This window comes from Anomalospiza imberbis, chromosome 8, assembly GCF_031753505.1.
Source record: "Anomalospiza imberbis isolate Cuckoo-Finch-1a 21T00152 chromosome 8, ASM3175350v1, whole genome shotgun sequence".
NCBI lineage: Eukaryota > Metazoa > Chordata > Aves > Passeriformes > Viduidae > Anomalospiza > Anomalospiza imberbis.
The window spans coordinates 6,142,456-6,151,050 of record NC_089688.1 but is presented as its reverse complement, the minus strand read 5'-3'; positions in this window follow the sequence as shown (position 1 = coordinate 6,151,050).

The window sequence follows — 8,595 nt, the reverse complement described above, 5'->3', positions numbered from 1 at the left end:
AGCAAAAAAAAGGGGGAGTTTGATCTTCCTCGAAATCGTTTGAGAACCTTGTACATTTCTTTCCAGAACTAAAACTTTCTTACAAAGCTTTGGATATTCAGTGGAATAATGCCTATTACATAATTGAAGCTCAATACAATACCTTGGGGCTAATAAATGGTCTCCTGGTTCTATAGAAAATGTAATAAATCATAATAGTTCTTATTGGGACTAGGCCAGGCAAAAATGACAAAGTTGCTTTTGAAAGTGAGTTATGGCCAGAAATAATCTTGGACCAAAATCATTCTCTTGACTGTCAGGGGGACATTTACTTCCTTTAATTTTCATCCTAGATTTTATGTTGATCCTGCTCACTGAATAAAATCAAGCCCGACAGAGCTGCTACTGCAGCTGTTACAGCTGTAAATGTGAAGAAGGCCATTTAAGACAACTCTGTTTCACTGACTATGTTATTTGGAAAGTATGCAGATTATATTAAAAATGGCTTGATATGTCTTCATTGTGTGGCTTTTCTTTTAAAGGAAGCAAAAGATTCTCCACTATTGAGTAGTTTATTAACATTTCTGATGGCAGCTCTTTCACTTAGAAAATAATTGTTCTATTGTGTGCTGTGAAGCCGCCTGTAAACAACTGGCAGAGGAGTACACTGGTTTGTATTCTGCATGAAGAAAAAGTCAAATTCAATTGATTTATCAAAGGGGACATTCTTTGATGGAAGGGAACCTTTTCAAACTTTATTAAAAATATTGAATAAACCATGAGCAATCAAAATTCATAATCTGAACTCCTGCTTCTACTTGAATACAGTAAACCTTCAAAATAACTCATAAAGCAGGAGATGAGATGTCTAATAAAAAGAAATGCTCAGAGCAGCCTATTTCCAGACCTCTGTCTTGGTCTGGATCTTGGCTACACCACTGCAGTCCCACTGATTTTACTGGAGTCACCCTGTGTTTCCACTGGAGAGACTGGTAATAAGAATTGAGCCTTGAACCTTTTTTCTGTGACCAATTCAGAAGCATCTATGAAAAGACTGCCTGTCTTTTCATTGAGGGCTTTTCCCTCATTCTGAAAGAAGAAATGAGATTGCAGTCAGCAAGGCTGCACAGTGATTAAAGACAATCCAGGTATGACCTGCAGGCTGAGTGACTGTCCCCTCTGTTCTAGGAGGAAAGCAATCATATGGCCAAATGCAGGATGGCTGGTGGGAGTGAAGACGAGTGAAATGGAAATTCCCAGAGCTGCAGAAAAAACAGAACTCAAACAGGTGGGATAGCACGGCTCTGTCTTGCAATCAGCACTGAATCATGGGCCCTGTGTGAAATACTATGTATAAAGCTCAAGTGTGTTAGAAAATAAAATGCTCATTTTAGCAGCAAGAAAACGTTACTGGTATTTTGATGTAAAGGATAAAACAATTGAGGATAATAGGATAACAGTAACTGAAGGTATACAGGTAAAGAGTGAAGGAGAGGAAGCAAACACACTGATGGATGAGGACACAGTAACCTGATGTCATTTCAGCTGGGTCACAAGGTAGAGCACACTCAGCATGTCCATATTCCAGGCAGAGGTGGCAGGCCAGGCTGCGCCTCGCAGGGGGACTTTCACCACACCCGACAGGGAGGTGGAGGTGGGTACTTGCTGCCTGGGGTACCCTCTGACTGGAAGGTGGCATGGAGAACCTTCCAGTCAGAGGGTGACACCGGATGGTGCCCAGCACAGCCTGTCAAAGACCATTGCTCTGAAGGGAGCAATTAATAATTTTTTTAGAGTAGCACCCCAGGCCAAATAAAGGTGAAAAAATCCAAACCAACAAAAAGCCAAGACAATCTCCCACCCTGAGAGCTTTTGTGAGGGGTCTATCAGGAAAACCTCTGTCCCTTGTGGGTTCTTTGCTCTGGAAATGAAGCAGAGAGATTTGCAGTGAAGATCCTTTGTCAGTCCCCAGCCAGGGTAAATATAAAAATTAGTTGTTTGGGTCAAAAGAGATCATATGCTATAAAAAAGCTGCCTTCCTACATGTCATCCCATCCTGTGCAGCACTGCTGTGGAAAGGGCTTATCCTAAATATTCCATTCTGATATAGCAGCACATGAAAAAGAAAAAAAAAGACACTTTATTAAAAAAAGAAGCTCTTTCAAAGAGTGACAGATGAATGTAGTGACAGATTAATATAAATTTTAAAACCTGAGCATTATCCTCTAAGGGGAAAAAGCTCCTAAATACAGGTGCAAAACAAAAATGGCAGAGCAAAACCTCCAACAATGCCTTGCACAGAATCATTTATTAGGTCTCTGTAAGTGATCATTAACATGAAACTTGCATTTAATCTGGTATTCAACCATTCCCTTTTATCTTCTGGCTCCGTGTGTTTGTGGGAGACAGTGGTCCTTGAAGCTGCTTTTTTCTCACTGGAGTGAATGTGCAGGGGACATAGGTCAGAGAAGGGAATTTGAATAGCCCTGTTTCAAGCTCATCTCTCTGATTCTAGCTTAGACCAAAAGAGGACCTCTTCTTTAGAGCTGAGCAAATTCCTTCCAAACCAAGTGAACCCTCAGCTGTCCTGTCAGCAGTACAGCCCTTTGGGTCAAAGCACAGGGGAGCAGTGTGTGAGCCGGAGTGGGCTCAGGGGTGCACAGAAATACTACCTTCATTTCACTGCATGGATGTGCTCTTTCTGGGATGTTGGCAACAGCATATGGGCTGGCTGCAGCAGTTATTTACTTGTGCTGCTATTGCCAAAGCACCCAAGCACGAGATTTCTAAGCCAGCCCCATGTATCTGCCACACAGTGGTGTGTGGCCATCACTGACATGGTTGCACTGTGAACTCAGCTCAGTATCCTGGATTTCTGATGAAAACTGTTGCACACCTGGAGTAACATCTAAAGCCATCTCCTTGACCTGCTCCTAGGAGTGCCTAGCTCAGGGAGGTGGGCAAGATGTGAAATTGCCTCCCCTCTCACAAGAATGTGGTTCACTGCTTCTCTAGGCCATGTTGACACCTCTTGACAAATGTGGGTTGATGGCACAAGTATAATACTCACTTTGGAGGTGTCCAAAACTCTGAGTGCTTTTTTCCATGTATATCCCTTTGTGGTGCATGCTCAGCTGCCCTGCCAGTCTGCACTGGTGATTTCAGTGAGTGAAAAAGGCATTCCAAATTAAAAGGAGGTATTTTAAATACAGTCAGGAACAACATATAAAATGACCTCAAACAATCCCGCATAAAGTCCTTTGTTATTTTCAAAGCACTTTCCCAGCTTGACACCTTTGCTTTTTTATATCCAATATAAAATTCAAAATGTTATATTCCAGGGCAGTACATGGATCTAAAATATAAATATATTGAACCCCAAACTAACCTTTTTTGTGCTACTGCTTTGAAACAGGACCTGAAGTTAACTCAGTGTAAAGATCCAGAAAATTATCAAGAAAATTCTGCTTGTCAAACTTTTGCTCCCTGTGGTCTTGTAAATAAAGAACTTCCCTGAAGCAAGCATGAGGAGCTCTGATAGCAGCGAGGAGCAGCCTGAGTGTGGATGGCTGTGGGCAGCAGCTCAGGACTGCCTGGGGATGAGCATGAGATGCCTCAGGTGTCCCTTGCACAGCTCAGAACAAGAGCTGGAGAGAGGAAGCTCAGTCCCATCTCCCAGGAGAACATCGGGGTTTGCGCAGTGAAGGCCAACACAACCCTGCGACGCCTGGAAACTCCTTCTGTTTCCTGACACCTTTTTCTACAATGCACAAGGTCAGTGGAAATGGTCTGTTGTGGTTCTGTGCCCAAAAGGTTGATGTCTGGTTGCTGCTTTCTCTACTGCTAATTGCTGTTTTTAAATGGCTTTGAAATTACCTCACAGTAACTGAGTGCAGGTTTGGGGCCTGTGTGTACACAGAAGTTGAAGTGAATCAGCTCAGAGATGTTTGGAATAGGCATAGCTGGCAGCACACAGCAAAGCGAACGGCTGGGTGAATTTGCATCTCGTTTAATACATCAAAAAAAAAGTTTTAAGCTGTGACTTGCAGAAGTCAAGCCAGGAACAATAAGCTTGTCTGGAGAATTCTGGTCTTAGAAACGAAAGGATATGGAACCTCATCCAAGGTAAATATTGACATGACTCAGGATGAACTAGTAAAACGTTTAATGAAGCTGAAAATAAGGCATCTGGGATAGATGTTTATTGTTAAAAATGAAACATTCAAGCAAAAGTAGCATAGTGATGATGGAGGTTATTCATAGGGAAGCCAAGTTGGGGAAACAGCATCATCTGAAAAAATCTGACTCCAGCTATTTGTGAAACATGGAAAAATGTTAGAATTATAAGAGAGCTAAAAATGTAGGTGAATAGCAAACAGTTATTAAGGATATTCAGAGTGGATTTGGAGGCTGAATCATACCAAGGGAGAAATTACTCAGGTGTCCAGAATAACTCTATTGGTTTTGACAGATTTCTTGATATTTGCCTTCATGTAATTGAGAGTTTATTCCCTTATGCCATATGAGGACTGAATATTAAGAAACCTGGAGGGGAAAAAAGGACTTTATTTCCTTTCAGTATCACTCTCTTGATGATAGAGAATAGGTCACACTAACTTCACAAGGTGTTTCAGCAACACGTTAGGAGCTTTTCCGTTTCATGCAGCAGGAAAAGAAACAACCCTTGCAGAATGCTGTGAAAATAATCAGAAAGGTTCCATTGAACTGGGCATGGGAATGAATTGTGCCGCTATTTTGGAAGTCTTACACCTGAGTCTATGGTGTTACTGGAATGCTCTGTGGAAAAATCTATGGCTGGGTGAGGCAACACTACCTTCCCATGCTTACCAGTGGTGGAGATACTGGGGAAGAGATGCTGGGAGCTGGAATTGCCTGCTTAGGTGTGCTCTATAAACCAGCTTTTTTCTACCTCAGAAATGTAACCTTAATGCATAAAACTGACTGTGTGCAAAAGGCACCTTTGATCTCTCCCCATGTATCATGCCTGTAGTTGCAGTGGCACAAATGTCAGTTCAGAACTATCTGGTGATTATGCACATGCAGCTGCAGTCCCCCAGATGGCTTCCTAGTACAAGGGCACACGTTCTTCTAGCCCCAAGGCACAGGATAATCCACACAGCTGACCATGTGGCAGAAGGAGTAGAGGCAGAGACACAGGAGAAGCAGAGAGGGATGCCTGAGGAAGATGGCAACTGGGAGAGACTGCTATGCTGAGGCAGTGCAAAAGTGCCCTTGCTCCTTGGCTGCTTCTGACGGATTCAGGAAAACTGTAATTGTGTTTGGCTCTGCACCATCTCTCAAAGTCTTTATCCAGGGACAAAGTGAATGCTACAATCTCATAGTCCTCCAAGCAGTCTTTTGGAAAGCTGGGGTCTAAAATAATTGAAAACTTAAAGCATAACCATCAACTTCTTGGACTAGATTTAGAAAATCCACAGTCAACCCATCCGCTTCCTTCATCTCCTGTTCAATGAGGAGGTTTCCTTTGGCCAGGCTTCTCGTCAAGGCCACAATCAAATAGTAGTTGATGGTAGATTTTATTTCTAACATAAACAAATAGCAGGTTATTTTGTTATTGTCCCAAGCTTCAGAGCTGGAGCTGGTCTTTGCATCAGTGGGCTCTACCAGTACTGACATGCAATTTGAATGCAAAGGGGATGTTGATAATATAAAACATATGTTGCTTATGCAGATCACCAAGCATCACTTCAGTGGTCTCTGCAAAGCACCTCGGCCTGTTGATCCTCCAGCAGCCTCAGCCAAAATAACCCAAAAGCTGCACATTCTCTGAGCCACTGCACAGCAGCACAGCGGCATCCCAAAGGATGAACACCCTGGAAAAGGATGTTGACACAAGCAGCAGATATGTAAGATCATATGCTGGCATTGCTGTCTAAAACTCAGTGCAGAAATGTCTTCTCTGGGCAGAGCAAGAAGGATTTAGTGGATATAGAAGCACATCTAAAGCAAATAAGGGATTTTAATGTCATCTCCCTCCACACTATTTTATTGGTTTTGTGCTCATAAAAACATTAGCTGATTAACTCACTATCAGAAAGTCAAAGCTGCTAACCAGAAGCTGTGTGCAAAACCAGATACATGCAGTGCCTTGATAATGGTAATGTGAGATTTTTCTTTTCCTGCTTGCTTACTTTTAAACCCTGGCCAATATAACTCTTTTCTGTCATCATAACATTAGGCACTATTCCCATATGTACAGATTGCAACATCTGCAAGTTTTAAAAATTAATATAAAGTTCTGTAATTGTATAAGCCTTGCTCATTTCAATGGTCCTGAATGAGGCAGCTCTGATGCAACCGAGACGCAGGCAGCAGATGAAGTACTGAGCAAGCTGCTCCAGTGGGGCAGGATATCTGTGTAGTTGGTGCTCGTGTGGGTGATGATCACAGTGTAGGATTGTGCTGTGGAGGAACACAGGATGGACTTGAGTTTCTGGCAAATGGAAATTCACTAAGTTACCAGTAAGTGCAATCATGGATGTCAAATTGCAAAGTAATCACATTTAGTAGAGCTCATTTCTGTCACCTGCAGTCCATGGAGATCCAACATGAAGGGGTGAGGTTTCACTTTGTCCATTTTAAAACCACATTGTAGATGGACATGTAGGTGACTTTTCATGGATCTTATTGAAAGCCATAAAATGACTTAGTCATTACCTACTCAGGTATGTTGGAAGTACAGTTCAGTATTTCCATGTTTATTGAAATATAAGCTCTCAGCAAGCAGTTTTAGGAATGCTTTACTTTTCCTGTGTGTATATAAAACCTTAGAGAACTCTCTGATTGTGGCATATTTTGGCATAAAGGAAGCAGAAATAAAATCAAGCCCTATAATTCATGTATTCAGTAATGGAGGACCAAAGCAGGAAGATACAGGTGCTTTTCTGAAAAGAATGAAAGATTTGAGCAGCTGATTCATGGTGAAGTAATATGCTTTTAGCTGAGAACGTTTATTATAGCTGAACCTCATGCCATTCCTCAAGCCAATATCTTAGATGAATCAGCAACTTGCTAGCTGTATCTCAGCTGTACCAATAGAGTTTATAATATTGTTCTGTCAGTGCTATTTATACATCATCACATGGCTGACTACTCCAGGCTGTGCTTTTTTTACACAGCCTTGGATGATGTCACTGTGGAGTAGGCAATTGTACTGAACAAAGGCTTTCTTCAGAGCAGCAACAATTAAAGCTGATGGCAGAGTACAACACCGGAGCCATGGAATACAGAAACAAGCTCCCCAGTTTTAAGGTAGCTCTAGAAGGGCTTTCAGTCCTTCAGTAGCTGGTCCCACTGGGAAATTACTTGAAGTGATGTCCTACAGCTGTCAGTGCCCACCTGGCCTTGGAAATGTATGGGGAGCAGTGTGGTCTGAAGCCTGGGGCTGCCGGGCAGAGCGCTCACTAACCATGTAATTGTTTGGGGAAGAAAGAAAGCAAGCTCGTCCAAGAAGGAAGATCTGTGGATCCATTCTGCATCATTCACTAAGAGAAACGGTGTCAGCCTGGAAGCCTGCAGCCTTGCCACGACTATCTTCCAAAAGCCACGGAACTGGTATCCATTGTAGTATGAAGCAGTGAAAGGATCTACAAATTATTTGTAAAGGAAGAATTCAGCATCCTCAGTTGATTGCCCTTTCATTTGTGATGTTCCAGTGAGCCTGAAATTCTTCACTAGATCCCTATTCCCCAGTGCATCATGTGCATTTCCAGCTGTTTATCATCATTCCATAAGGCCAGCAACATGTCAACATCAACAGCTGTGTTCTTCTCATCTGCTACTTGTATTGGAGCTCTGAGAGTTTATCCTCCACCACTGTTGATCAGCGCTGTTCGGACACAGCGTGTGTAACTCTTCCCTAGAAGCTGCTTCTCAGGAGCTCCCTCTGGACATCCTCCCGGCAAGCCATGACAAGCGCGTCACTGGGTCACAGGTGGAGGCAAGGAAAAGTGTTACCCCCCACCCCTGCCTGTGCTTTGCAGAATGACTGCAGTAATGAAGTGGTTTATTTCAGAAATACTTATAAATTGGATACAATTACTGGCTACCTCAGAGACAGAGCTGCAACATGCTTATGCTGCAGGTTCTGACCTCTCTTGCTTTGCAGACCTCTCCCTCTATTTTCCAGTGCAGCTTTAGACTCAGGTATGGAAAACTGCTGTCAGCAAGGTTGATTTTTCACCATTAGGTTTCACAGACTCTCCAAGTATGTTCCACAAACTCTTGGAGACCTGTATTTCCAGGCAGGATAGCACTGACCTACTCCTAGAGACTGGTCCAGTTGCCTTTTTGCAGTTACAGTGGTCACCCCTCTCTAGGGCATGGCCCTTCCCAGTGCTTTGAGAATTTTTTATCCCCCCCTTAAAATTACTTCTTTCCAAAGCCTCCTTCCAAAGTTTGGCTCTGCACAAAACATGCCAGCATCTGATAAAGGCTCAAAACAGAAACAGAATGGCATAAATAGAAATTAAGTGAATTAGGAAGAGATGCCAAAGCAGCAAAATTCTAATGATGGCTGTGACTGCATGTGCTGTGCAGCTTCCAGCCCCTGCCAGAGTGCCAGGCTGCCCCTCA